The sequence below is a fragment of the Ascidiella aspersa genome, chromosome 6 (assembly GCF_963924565.1).
Source record: "Ascidiella aspersa chromosome 6, kaAscAspe10.2, whole genome shotgun sequence".
Taxonomy (NCBI): domain Eukaryota; kingdom Metazoa; phylum Chordata; class Ascidiacea; order Phlebobranchia; family Ascidiidae; genus Ascidiella; species Ascidiella aspersa.
Genome location: NC_139452.1, coordinates 2,997,046 through 3,010,287, shown reverse-complemented (window position 1 = coordinate 3,010,287; position 13,242 = coordinate 2,997,046). Strand labels below are relative to the sequence as shown.

At 36.6% G+C, this 13,242-nt stretch overlaps 1 pseudogene; it reads left to right on the top strand.

Annotated features, from left to right (window-relative positions):
* The first annotated feature begins 10,841 nt into the window (after window positions 1-10,841).
* Window positions 10,842-13,203, top strand: LOC146139170 (arylsulfatase B pseudogene; annotated as a pseudogene).
* Window positions 13,204-13,242: the final 39 nt, after the last annotated feature.

Here is a 13,242-nt window from a genome sequence, read left to right as displayed (position 1 = left end):
TTGCCGACTTTAGTTGGCCACACAACCAAATAAAACGGCCACCCAATTCTTGGTAGCAACCCATGGTTTGGGAAACACTGCCCCAGAAGGCTTAAATAACATGAAAATGGTGGTAAAAAATGATGTACACAGGGAATTCAACAAACTAATGAAACTTATTTAAAAGCCTGCCACTTTTCGACCGTCCTTCTTGTATTCATGTTTTTTCATTTTTGCTATGCGAGCAATGCAGCTTGCTTTATAAACCTAGCTATGTCGATTTTTGCCGCCTTATATTGTCCTACATACCTGACTAAGCTTATTTAAATTATTCGGAGCAACCGGCTTTTTGCCCCGTTCGCCTTTTTCGTGTTCTCGCTGTTTTTTATTCACGTGTTGTGTTGCCAAAACTTTACTGTACTATAACATTAAAGCGTCGTTCTGTTATTTAATGCATCAAATAAAGCCATTTAACCGCCCCAAAATGTAAACGTTAACTTAAAATATATTATCTTACAGCACTGTCCTGTTTTAAACCCATAAATTGAAGCCATTTTTATCGCTGGAAGCAGTCTTTTCTTTAGTAAACGTGAGTCTTTGCATCTCAGCATACTTTATAAATCAGCCTTTTGTTATTAAAGTATGAATGAAACCATTTTAAATCGCCAAAAAGCGTAATGTTTTTTTAATTAAATTTTCGCTTGAGCAACTTACCATTTAATCTTAAGAGTTGAGTTTTTATTAATCAAATGAAAATCATAATTTTACGTTGCCTAATCTAAATAATCACCAAATAAAGATCAACAATTCATCTTAAAAGTTTCTACATTTTACGACAATCGTTGCAGTCATTCGTCTATAGCTGCCAAAAGCACAAAGCTTGTATTTAAATTCGTGTTCGACCTCATTAGAATTGTCAGAATATCCATCTACTTATTCTGCCGATCTATGTATGTTCCTTAAGTGCTGTCGTCTGCTGGGACAGATGAACAATAAGCGCCCAAGGCCCCAAGGGGTTTTAGGGGGCTGCGACCCCTTCTGGCCTGTTGAGCCAGGGCCATTACGACCCCTCGCCACATTTAGGAATTGTGTTTTCTGTTTCCGTTGAATTTGCCGGTAAACTTTGTTGTTTGAACTTCTGTTAATTAGTATAATGTCAAGAAATAATCGTGTCCCGCTAAACTGACTAAATTATTTCACAAACCGTTTTATGCCGAATCGTACCTAAACGTATAAAATAAGTTCTTTCATTATTTGAATTTCTTTCAATTTATAGCACCAATTTGGTAACGCTCCTACAAGAAATAAAAATGACCTTTTTGCAAATGCCCCCGAACAAAAAACAACAGAAAAACAATCTCAAAACAACAACAAGAATAATTTCGTTGAAATCAATTTAAAGCACTATTTTGCCAAAGCTTGTTCGTCACAAAAAGCACCCAAAATTGATATGTGAAGCCATTATAAGGCCAGGGGCGTATCAACGCATGCTGGCGCACTGTGTATAAGTTATTGCTTTGTTCTTTTTTCTGTTTGTCCTGTTCTGCTGCTGCTGTTCTTGTCACGCCTCTGTCTTCGTTTTTCTGTTTCTTCTCGTGTTGTTGTTGTTTTTTGCTGTTGCCGTGCGAATCATTCCCGCACGCCATTTATTTTTTGAGCCGACAATAAAGATAAAGTTTTTCATTTAAGCGTCTTGCAAGCAAAATGAGAGCGTAACTGGAGGAAACAAGGCTTGAAAGAGGTGGTGGCAATTAAGTATCGACAATTTATATAGAGTTGGCTTACAGTCATTCAAAAAGATTTACTTAAAAATCCCGAATCTGGCCTTGGCTACAATAATGGTTTGTCGAAATTTTGAGAATTGGTTAAGATTGTAACGTTTCAAAGAAATTCTTGTGCAGTTTTGATAATCAGTATAGTCGACAAGATCTTTTGTTGACAAAAAAACTGTAAAAGCAGTAACGCGATACTTCTTTCTCAGTTCAATCGAATATATAATTTTCCAACTCAATTATATTCTGGTAATAATCAAGTTTTTAAAAGTATGAGGAAATGTAACTATATTGCAGAAGAAAGAAACATTTTTATGAAGCTCACAGATATATTGCGTCAATCTATAATCGTGTTATGAATAATGTTCAAAAGTTTTCGCACAACCGTGCTTCATCAGATCAAAGTAACAAAACAAAACTTTCTTTAAAACTAAACATAAACAGGGTAGCATTTAGGACGAAATGCTTAAAAAACAGTTTTTTAACAGTTACCGACATATGTTAAATAGCCAATCAATACTAAATCTTAGTTCGGACAAGTGTTTTAAACCACTGCGACATGTTCTGAGGCGAAAAGCGTTTAAATCAGAGACTGACAAAGTCGGTATGAGTAACACTAGCCTAAACATTTATTTTCGCATCTGAGTAAACTTTGTTGAAGATTTTGTTTAGTCTGAACGTTTGCTATTGTTTATACGAAGGCAATTTATAGCTTATCTGCGTAGAATCGGTTGATATCCTGCGATAAACATTCGGCCCAATATAGAAACGCCGACCAATTTGCACGTGTGAGTCAAATTGAGGAGAAACAATTGAGACGCTTTTTAAGTAATATCGATCAGTACGCAACAATAACATTGGCCTTGCACAGTGTTGTAAACAAGTTAATTCAAAATGACTTAAATCAAAGTGAAGTCGAAGTCAAGTCTTTTCAAAAAAAATAACGACGATATCCTAGTTCAAAGTCAATATTTGCACAAGCCAAGCTTCAATCAAGTCATTTTTAAAGCAAGTCATCTCGAAGTGAAGTCATTAACTTATAGTTATTACAACACTGGTTTGGCATTAAGGAATAGTGGTGTTTTTGACGATGTACAGTTTGAAGAACGGATACTTTTGCCAAACCAAAGAAAAACATAAACAAATTTTAAAGTAATCCTACTTTTAATTGTCTTAACAATGAAATATAAAAAGTGATGAATTTTAAACGTTGAGGTTTATGACTATGGATGCCCGATAATATCGGATCGGAGCCGATACCCGATGCCAAGTGGTTATATCGGTACTCGTCCGATACTAGGTGATATTGGTGCCGATCCGATACTTAATTTAATTTTGGAATTTCAGCCATGGTTGCCGTTGAACGTATCGATGATCTATTTTGATTACTTAAGCATAGTAATGACGTCATTTGGTATTTGATCGGATCGTGATACTTCATGTCTAAAATAAGGTATCTGAATAAAATGTCAAATATGAGAAATTCCTAATTAGGCCCTGCAAGCAAAAACTATAGAATGATTACGGTGTGTTTTTCACGAAAACAACTTTCATGGCACTACAGTACAACGCGCGATGCATTGTGACGTATTGTGATGAAACAAACGGAACAAACAAAGGGGCGCAGGAAGCATTCGACGAATGATCCTGTATTTCCGTTTGCCCGGCTCTTGTTTTGACCAGACCAGAAAGTCGGTCACCGCATACTGTAGTGTACACCAGTGCTCTTCGACCAGTGTGCACAAAATATGCATGGGGTGCACCAGTAGTAAAAGGTATACAAGGGTGCATCACAAACTTGTAATGACATATTAATATTTATACCTGAATACTGTTTTATGACATGCAATAGTAGCCTACTCGCCTGCAGCCTGCAGCCTTTATCAAACTCTCACCGACAGTATGTAAAACTTCGGCAGCTCCGCTCGGTTTAATTGACATGATGATATTGATATTGATAATGATTTTTCACATCGCTTTTTACCTCAGTTTGCCTTTTTAGCAAACAGGGTGCATGAGTTCGTCACAACAACTTTTAGGGTTCACCAAACCAAGAAAGGTTGAAGAGCACTGGTGTACATTGTTTTCCGGCTTTCACAGGTCAGCACAATGCAAATCAACTCAAATTAGCAGTTAAGATTGCGAAATTTGACCCGAAACTCAAATATTGATCAGCATTTGCATGGACTTGATATAATTGATTGCTATTGTTTTTATATACGGATTAAACTAAATCAATTTACTGTTGTTGCCAGGGATTGTTTCAATTGTAAAATTGTTCTTCCAGCAATTTTTTTATTAAAGTACCTGGGTTTTTATCTCGTTTTTCGCGCCTCGGTGTTTAGAACTTGGTCCATTGTGTTTTATTTTTTGTAGTCTGGTATATATCCTTTTTTCGCCTATAGTTGCAATAATATTGCCTGAAGAAGATTGCCCGAATAGGTGGTCAAAACGTTGACACTTAAATAAAATTTTGACGAAAAAAACACCTTTACAATTAAAAGATTAAACTAAGTACAGAAGAAACTTAGTAAAAAAAACACTGCTTTCATCAAACGACAAGGGCCGGTAAATGAATGGCCACAATTGAATGGAACAGTAATATGACGTACATTGCATTCGCGTGCAAATGACTGTCAATTAAAAACTACCAAAAGCCGATCAGGGAAAAATTGCCGGTTTGAAAGTACAACTGGAATGCTACTTGGCTTTTTAATGATTCCGCTTTCCATCTTTAATTTCTTCCGAGCAAATTAATCAATTATATTATTGTGTTTGTTACTTTGTTGTGAAGTTTTAAAATTTTTTTAACTGGAAAATTTTATTTGGGTAATGTTTGGAATTAAATTTATTTTCTACTGTGGGGGCATATTACGGGCATGCTTATACCAAAATCGAAGGAAAACAGATTGGCTCCGCAAATTTATCATTGCATGAAGTGTAGTCATATGATATGTTGATATTTAATTTTTTACCTGTGTCATAATGTTACGTGATTGCTTTTGAAACGTGTTTAAAAAATTGGTTTAGTTTAGAGGTTTTAAAATGTTCTCAAAATCCGGGGCGAAGGAATAACATAGATAAACAAGGCTTACTTTCTTTAATTAAACCTTAACAAAGTTGCCTAAACATTTCGTCAAAGTTCAAGCAACAAATCACAATTAATAATCAAATTACAACTAAAATATGTGTAAATATTCTAACAATTAGTGAGCCTAAGAAAATCAATCTTATTCTTACTTTCAAGGGACAACACCTAAAATTAACATGATTTTAATGAGGTATTCCGAACAAAATAGTAGGTTTCAATCGGCCTGCTGCAAACAATAAAGACCACAACAAAACAACGTCAACATTAAGTGTTTGCGTCGCACGTACGTCATAAAAATCAACGTCACACGAAATACGCTGCAGACTTTCGATCAATTTCGCTCGATAGCGAGTCTTAAAGGCGAAATTGGCCAAACTTTGCCAATAATACGCAACAAGTATCATTCTCGGAGCCAGCTGGTCTCCAAACGAGGCAGTGCGTCAACGACCTGCGATTGTACTTACTTGGGAAAAGCAATTGTGAGTGGGCGATTCAAATTGGGTCGTTTTTACAAGGAAACCTTTGCTCGCCTATAGTAGCATAACAACAAATTTGAGGGGATTTTTGAAAGAGTCCCTTTGGGATTTCTTTCAATTTTTCGGAAGCCTTCCAATTAAGCATTGAAAATCATTAAAGAAAATATAATAAAAAGTGGGAAATATCAAAGCCTACATAAAAGTAGATAACATTTGGAACGTTTGCCTTTAGGCATATTCCTCTCTAATGTCGATTTTAAAAATGAATAGGAAATGTTCGAACCGTATAGTCACGTGCTCCTATGATATGGACCTTGATGTTCCTATTACCATTATGCTGCAAAGATTTCATAACTGCAAAGATTTCATAACTGCAAAGTTAGATAGATTTTATTCAAGATTCAGTCTTTGTCGCGTGTCAGTCAAGAACACTGCAATGTAATTCATTGGGTCGATACTTGGAGAAAGCAAAAACAATAGAAAAGCAACAGCTAACGGGTCAAATTAGGTCGCTCTTCGCAGTGCTTAGCCCTGAAGCAACAAAGCTGTTACAACATGGAACCAATGCTTAAAGATTGTTGTTGATCTGCATCGACAATTAACGCCTTTCGCGTATTCCAATGTTAAATCAAAATATAATGTCGCGAAGATATATCGGGATAGCTTAAAAGCTAGTAAGAGCAATACTCTCAAATAATTGCAAAATAGTTTTTTTTAACTACGGTTCCATCTTAAGACCCAATAGCATACTTAGCCAACCATCTTCGCCTTGTGTTTTATCAAATGTGGCCCGTGGGCTCTTTTTATCGGACCACGATCTTATTTTGGGGGGTTCAATGAGAAAAATAAATTTTATTTTTTGCCGTTAGCGTTCAAATCGCCCCTTCACATTGGTGCACTTGCCCCCTTCTTATTCCGTTGAAAGCCTCCTCAAACCCTTTTATGACACGAATTGCTACAAAATACAGTTGGCCCACGCTGTGCATGCCACGAACTGCAATTTACTAAACGCGCAGAATTCTTCTGGCAGATATTCGGGATGACGTAAGTAAACCAAGTTTTGCAACCTAACCTCGCCTTATCGTAAAGCTCCCACCAACCTACGTGCTGACGTACATTGTACAGAAAAAATTCAGTCGAGAACTAAAAAAGAAAAACAACCAAATCAAAGTTATTCAAGCAACTTGCCAAATAAGGTGATACATCTTGATTTTCTTCCGTAACGTCACTTTGTAATTTAAATCACGTCAAATGGAAATCGATGTTAATCACTTGGCAAAATATCAACAATTAAATAAAATGTCAGTAATACTTAACTATTAACAAGTGGTTTGCAAAGCATCTAAAACTACTTTATTAGCTTGTTGTAGAATTACCGAGTCTCCTAATGACTTGAGTACATGATTGACTTAGTAGTGGTACTGAGTATTTTTTTGAAAAAATCAATTGATTTGACTATCTGAAATGTCTTTACTGGGAGTCACTTCAAAGTGTCTTGTTTATAACACTGAAATTACCTCAGTATAGTATAATTTTAATTCTAAAAAAATTGTTGACAAAACACAAAATACAGTGTTCCGAATGGGATGTTAACCCCCTATTGTTTTTGGTTAACAAGCGATGTTTTTGTTTTTTTGTATTTTGGCAATACTAAGCGCCTTGAAAATAAATCGGAAAAGTAAATTTGTTAAAGGTATGCTTAAATAGTCATAAAGGTTTGAGTATCTCCGACCTCAAGCAACCCTACGAGTTCCACTTAATGACGTGAGCTTTTTCATAAGGGCATTATGACGCAAGATTTTTCAAATTCTTCACCAGAAAGAAAAAAATCTTTAAGAACATTGCAAAACAACGCAAAACATTGAATTTATTCAAGCCATGTGCCAAACAAGGTACTTCGCGGACAATGTTACGTCACTTGGCAAACGTAGCCTACAACTACAGCAATTAGGCTACAACTGCAGCAAGCAAATTGAACTGTAATGGAAAACAAGGAATGGCGTTTGTACAACACCTAGAGAAGAACTAACTGGATATGCCTAGCCCTAAGTCTCAAGTGACTTTGTAAAAATTTCCTTGAACTTGCCATTGTAACATCTTTATAAAGCAGGGGTTCCTAAATTAGAGTCCATCAACACCTTGGGGGTGCGAAAGATAGCTTTAGGGGGCCCAAGGCCTAATTGATATATTAGTGTAAATTTAAAACGTCATTTTTCTAAGAAAAGAGTATAATGAATAAAACGTTTTTGCACTGAATGTATTTCTACTTCATTCATTTCACTTTCACGTTTTTCGGATCAAAAACAACAGACTTGTGTCTTTTTGTATTATGAAGTTAAGTTAAAACATCATCTCTAAAAGTTTCTTGCCTACACTGTTCCACGCGAAGCAAAAAAAATCTGGGGTCCTCGGTTAAAATAGTAGAAGAACCACTGTTATAAAGGGTCTGTACCAATAACCAGAAGCAACCTCGCAATTGCCGCATCGCGATGACGTAACCATTGTGACGTCAAAAACGCGAAAATCCTAGAAAGATTGCGCAACATAGCGCACGTGGAGATTCCGCCAAGGACTTGTTTTCGACGCGGAACGAAAGAAAAACAGAGAAAAACTTTGCAATTGAGCGGAAGCGACTTCCATTCTAGCTTCCGCCACACGTCACGACTGCTTATTGCGCAATCAAGCGACGATCAATTGGCGCGCGACGTTCGGTTTGAACCCCCCATGTGAGCCCAACTACATCCGAGTGGCGACTTGTGCTGCAGCATCGGTGGCCTGGCCTGCAGCTAGCACCGATCTCCGCAGCATATTTGGACAACTGCTTTCGCCAGGGATGCTGTTTATCTCCGTGAACAAATTTGAAAATAGAATTTTTATAAATTTGGAAAAATAAAATCTTGCCTTAATATGATTGCTATTTTATATTTATATTGGTTTGGACCTTATGGTGATTAAAAGAGAATATTTGGACAACTTCTTTCGCCATAATTTCTGTTTATTTTCGTTAGCAAATTCGAAAATGGGATCTTTATAGCTTAACAAAAAATTGTAAAGCCAAAAATGTGAGTAAAATCGACATCATCTTAATTAACATACATGTTGTAGTCACATTGACTGATGAAGTTCGTGTCGAAATGTCTTTATCAAGATGACGTCGATTTACTCGACCTTTTTGGCTTTAAAATTCATTATCAAGTAACATTACAGATCCGTGCAGTGTATCCAAGAATCTTTCTAAATTTGGAAAAACAACTTCTCCAATGTGTGGTTCATGTTTGTATCTCGTCTGGTAGAGACTTTTTGCCAAAAAAGAGAATATTTCGACGAATGTCTTTATTGGGTTGCTCTATTCTTTATCTTCGTTAGCAAATTTGAAAATAGAACCTTCGTCAAATTCGGAAAAAAAAATTTTGCATGTGATTTTCTGTTAATATCTCATCGCAGTTGGAAAATTTTTGCGAGAAAAAGAGATATCTGGACAACTGCTTTTATTGGTTGCTTTTTGCGTACAGTTGGCCAATTCAGAAGGGAAATCCTTCGTTTCCCATTTAACTTTGAAAACCCACTCATCGTTGCAATTGCTATCTCCCCGGAAAAGGAATCTTCCTTTTATGGCGGCTTGTGCGAATTTCTAATTTTAAAACTTGCTTCAGGCTTGCAAGCATGCAAATATTGTTCGCGCCCGAATTGGAAGTGAGCAGCAGATGTTTAAATGAGTACAGGGCAATATTTTCGAGCTGACTCCTTAGTTGGTATGTCGTTGGGCCAAGCAATGAAGAGCATTTGACAGTGTTGTAAACAAGTCATATTAGGATATTTCCCAGACAAGTCTTTAAAATACAAATATAAAGTCAAGTTTCGGTAAAGTCATTATAAGAGCAAGACAACTTCAAATGAAGTCTTTGGCATAAAAATAAAACATCAAACTGTAAAAATTGGTGAAATCGTTTCGATTAGCAATAACTCGATTAAAAATAACAAAAACGCAACACGCAAGCAAATTGTTTTGGGTGCAATAATTAGGATAAACAACCCGGTTGTGTAAAAAGGGTAATAAAAACATTTAATTTTAACTCCAGTTCTTTGGCACATTGACTTAAGACCCAGTCAAGTTATTTAAACAAAAAGCTTAAGACAAGTCAAGTCATTTGGCCCAAAATACGTTAGTCAAGTCAATTGTAACTTAAGTGGACTTACGTCAAGACATTGAATTAGGATATAACAACGCTGGCGGAATTTTCAGGGAGCCAAGTTAACTGTAAAGTTTGAAATATTTAGAATGAAACTGGGACACAAAGAAGGCTTTAAACTTGAATATGAGTAATACATGTTTGCTAACATAAGTATACATGCAGTAATTCATATTAAGGCACAGACTTTTTTTATTTAACACCAACGCAATCCTTGGATTTACCTTTGTCAGCAAAATATATAAGTGGAATGTAAATGGCGGTTTAATCTCTAGTGCCAACTTGCGGTGTTTATATAACTGACATTTAAGTGGCTCAAAAAAGTACAAAATTGAATTAAAATATGGAATTGCATATTTTAAATCTATTTGTCACGCCTTGATAAGTTTTAGATATATTTATTTGTAGAACCCACGTTCCCTGCAATTTACCTGAAAGTCACAACGTTGTACTTTTTGCCAAAAAAAAGGAATAGAAATATAATCAAACAATGATTTCGTTTGACAGCCATTTTGTATCCAACATTTCTTATTACGCTTGAATAGTCGTAAAAATCGCTGGACTGTGGCGAACCATAGATACATTGATTTAAAATTTCTATGGACGTACACAATAAAAATGCAAAACCTTCATGACCCCCGCGATTTTAAAACTCTGTTGTGTTTTTATTTTGTACCTTAAACGGAATCAAATCAGGAAATTCCGGCAGTGAACACGAGTTTTGTCTGGAGCTAACTTCCTTTCCATAAGTTAGAAGAGGTTTGTTTTCAATAAATTAGTTACGAAAAAAAGCGATTTGGCTGTTTTGAGTTATTATGACTTACAAAGTGAAAGCAGTATACAGATGAAACCCGTTTGCTGTGTTCGTTAAACTTTGTTGTGTTAGAAGTGCTGAAATCTTATGGTTTGCATAAACTGCACAAGTTTGAAATCAGTTTTATTCATGCTGCTTATAAATAGAACAATACTTTTTAGACCAGCCAGTTCCATTGTATTGCATAACAAATTTTTTTATATTTTTAATTGTATTTTTTTAATTTTTTTTTGCTGCATTTCCTTTCGTTTTGCCTGAATATATCTTTACATTGGCAATAGTTTAGAACCACGCCACTTTTTTACAGTAACAAAATGAGTTGTCTAAATTGAAATTGCTAGGAAGAAATAAATATTTGAGAATAAATATAATGATAATACTTGACCTGCCACTCTTACTCTAATTCTCACCCTAACCTAAATAATGTTAGCAAATTAAAAATCACAAACAAAAATGTGATGCACTTTTAGACCAGCGCTTTTTAACTATAACCATTTATTATTTTGCTTAAGAAATTGTTTGCTTTAGTAAAATGTTAGGCATTCAAAGCTTAGCATTTGTTGGTATGCTTCTGGGTCTGCTTAACAGTTGCTCAGCAAAACCAAACATCGTGCTGATCTTAGCTGACGACTTCGGTTACAATGACATCGGCTACCATGCAGTTCACCACCATTCTGTAATGAAAACCCCACATCTTGATTCCCTTGCAATGTCAGGCATTCGATTAGAGAACTACTACGTCCAACCTGTTTGTTCTCCATCGAGAAGTCAGCTAATGAGCGGGCGATATCAAATCCACACCGGCTTACAGCATTATGTTATCAGGCCACTTCAAAGAAACGGCGTTCCGCTTGAAAATATTTTACTTCCAGAACAGCTAAAGGCGTGCGGTTACGACACTCATATGGTCGGAAAGTGGCACCTTGGCTTCTACAAGGAGGATTACTTGCCGTGGAAGCGTGGATTCAATTCATACTTTGGCTATCTGACTGGCAGCGAAGATTATTACACAAAGGTTATGTGTCCGACAAAGGAGATTTGCGGGTACGATATGCGCTCTGAGAAGGGGACAACCAATGACACATACGGGGAATATTCGGCACACCTTTTTGCAAGGAAGGCAAAAGAAGCGATCGATAAAACTGACAAAAGCAAGCCGATGTTTCTGTATCTCGCATTTCAATCAGTTCATTCACCAATGGAAGTGCCAGATTCTTACGTCAAACCTTTTGAAACAATTTCCGATAGAAATAGAAGGCTATACGGAGGCATGGTTGCCGCTATGGACGAAGCCGTCAAGAACATTACAGACCACCTGAAGTCCTCTGGTTTATGGAACGACACCATTCTGATATTCTCTGCAGACAATGGAGGACAAACCCTCTCCGGGGGAAACAATTGGCCTTTGAGAGGACGCAAACTAACCCTTTGGGAAGGTGGAGTTAAGGGTGTCGGATTTGTTCACGGACAAGCGTTAAACGTTCCAAATCCCAACAACAAACCGAATCTTGAGATGCTTCACGTTTCTGACTGGTTTCCGACAATAATGGGCGCTGCGGAGTGTCCGTTTGTGGAAGGCACGCAGCCCCAAGACGGCTTTAACCAATGGCAGACCATTGCGAAGTATGCAAAGTCAAAACGCTCTGAAATCCTGCATAATATTGACCCCCTGTTTACACCCATGTTCACGAAGACAGAGTTTGAAGGTGACACAGTTCGCATGGGTTTCGACACCAAAGTGCATGCCGGAATTCGCTCCGGGGATTGGAAATTGCTTACAGGAGAACAGGGAGATGACAGGTGGATTGAACCTCCAGAGTGGACACAAAATGGCTCTTCATCACTACAATATGAAGATCCCGAACACCCGGGTTATTCTGTTCATTCTACAAACCTTGTGCAGCTTTATAACATTGCATCTGATCCATATGAGAGGGTTGAAGTAGCTGCTCTTTATCCTGAAATTGTGGACAACCTTTTGGTGAAGTTAGCTCAATACAATGCTACTGCTGTTCCGGTACGATTTCCGCCCAATGACCCGCTGGGTAATCCTAAGTACAATGGGGATTTTTGGGGCCCCTGGGTCAAGTAATTTTGGAAAATAATATCTTAAACTGCATTTATTAACATCAATCCTTTAATCAGTGTTTTTCATCATTTTTAACAGCACTTTATAATGTGTGTCTGAAAACAGTTTGTCCCTAGACACATTTTTCAGCAGACAATTTGTTTTAATTAGTATTATCATATAAAACGACCATAAAAACGCAATGTTGATTATGTGTCTGAAACCAATATTGTCAAATTATTTGGCGACAAAATAATTTTGTTTAGATTTTTAATTTAAATGTTATGCATACTGTGCAACTATAATTTCTCTGTGTTAAACATTCTAAATCAGTGGTTCTCAACCGCCGGTCCGCGTCCACTTTCCTGCCAGTCTGCCAAATATATTACAACTTTATTTCTCAATTGCAAAACTCAAGATGTTGAAAGCTTGTCCATCAAATTTAGAACTTCGCCAGCTCCGTAATTTGCAGCATTGTCACGTAACATAGAGTTAATGGTCTACTTTCGACTTAATTGTATGTCACAATGCTGCGGAGTGTTTTGGCCAACTGTTTTAAAGTAGGCTACAACTCGTTTAAGTGTTAAACTTTAAGACCAGTTGTATGTGAAAGAAGTGTTTTAGTTGCAAACTGTTGCGTTATTAAATTTTTGAAGGTCCAGTGGTCTGCAAAACTTGTTTTAAAATTTTACCGGTCCGTATGCTAAAAAGGTTGAGAACCACTCTTCTAAACAACATATACCAATAAATAGGTTATGGCTAGATTTAAGTGAACCACTGGTCTGTGTTTTTTAAACCTCAAATATATTCGGTATGCACTTTATATTTGTTGAAATTTTTATCACATTACAA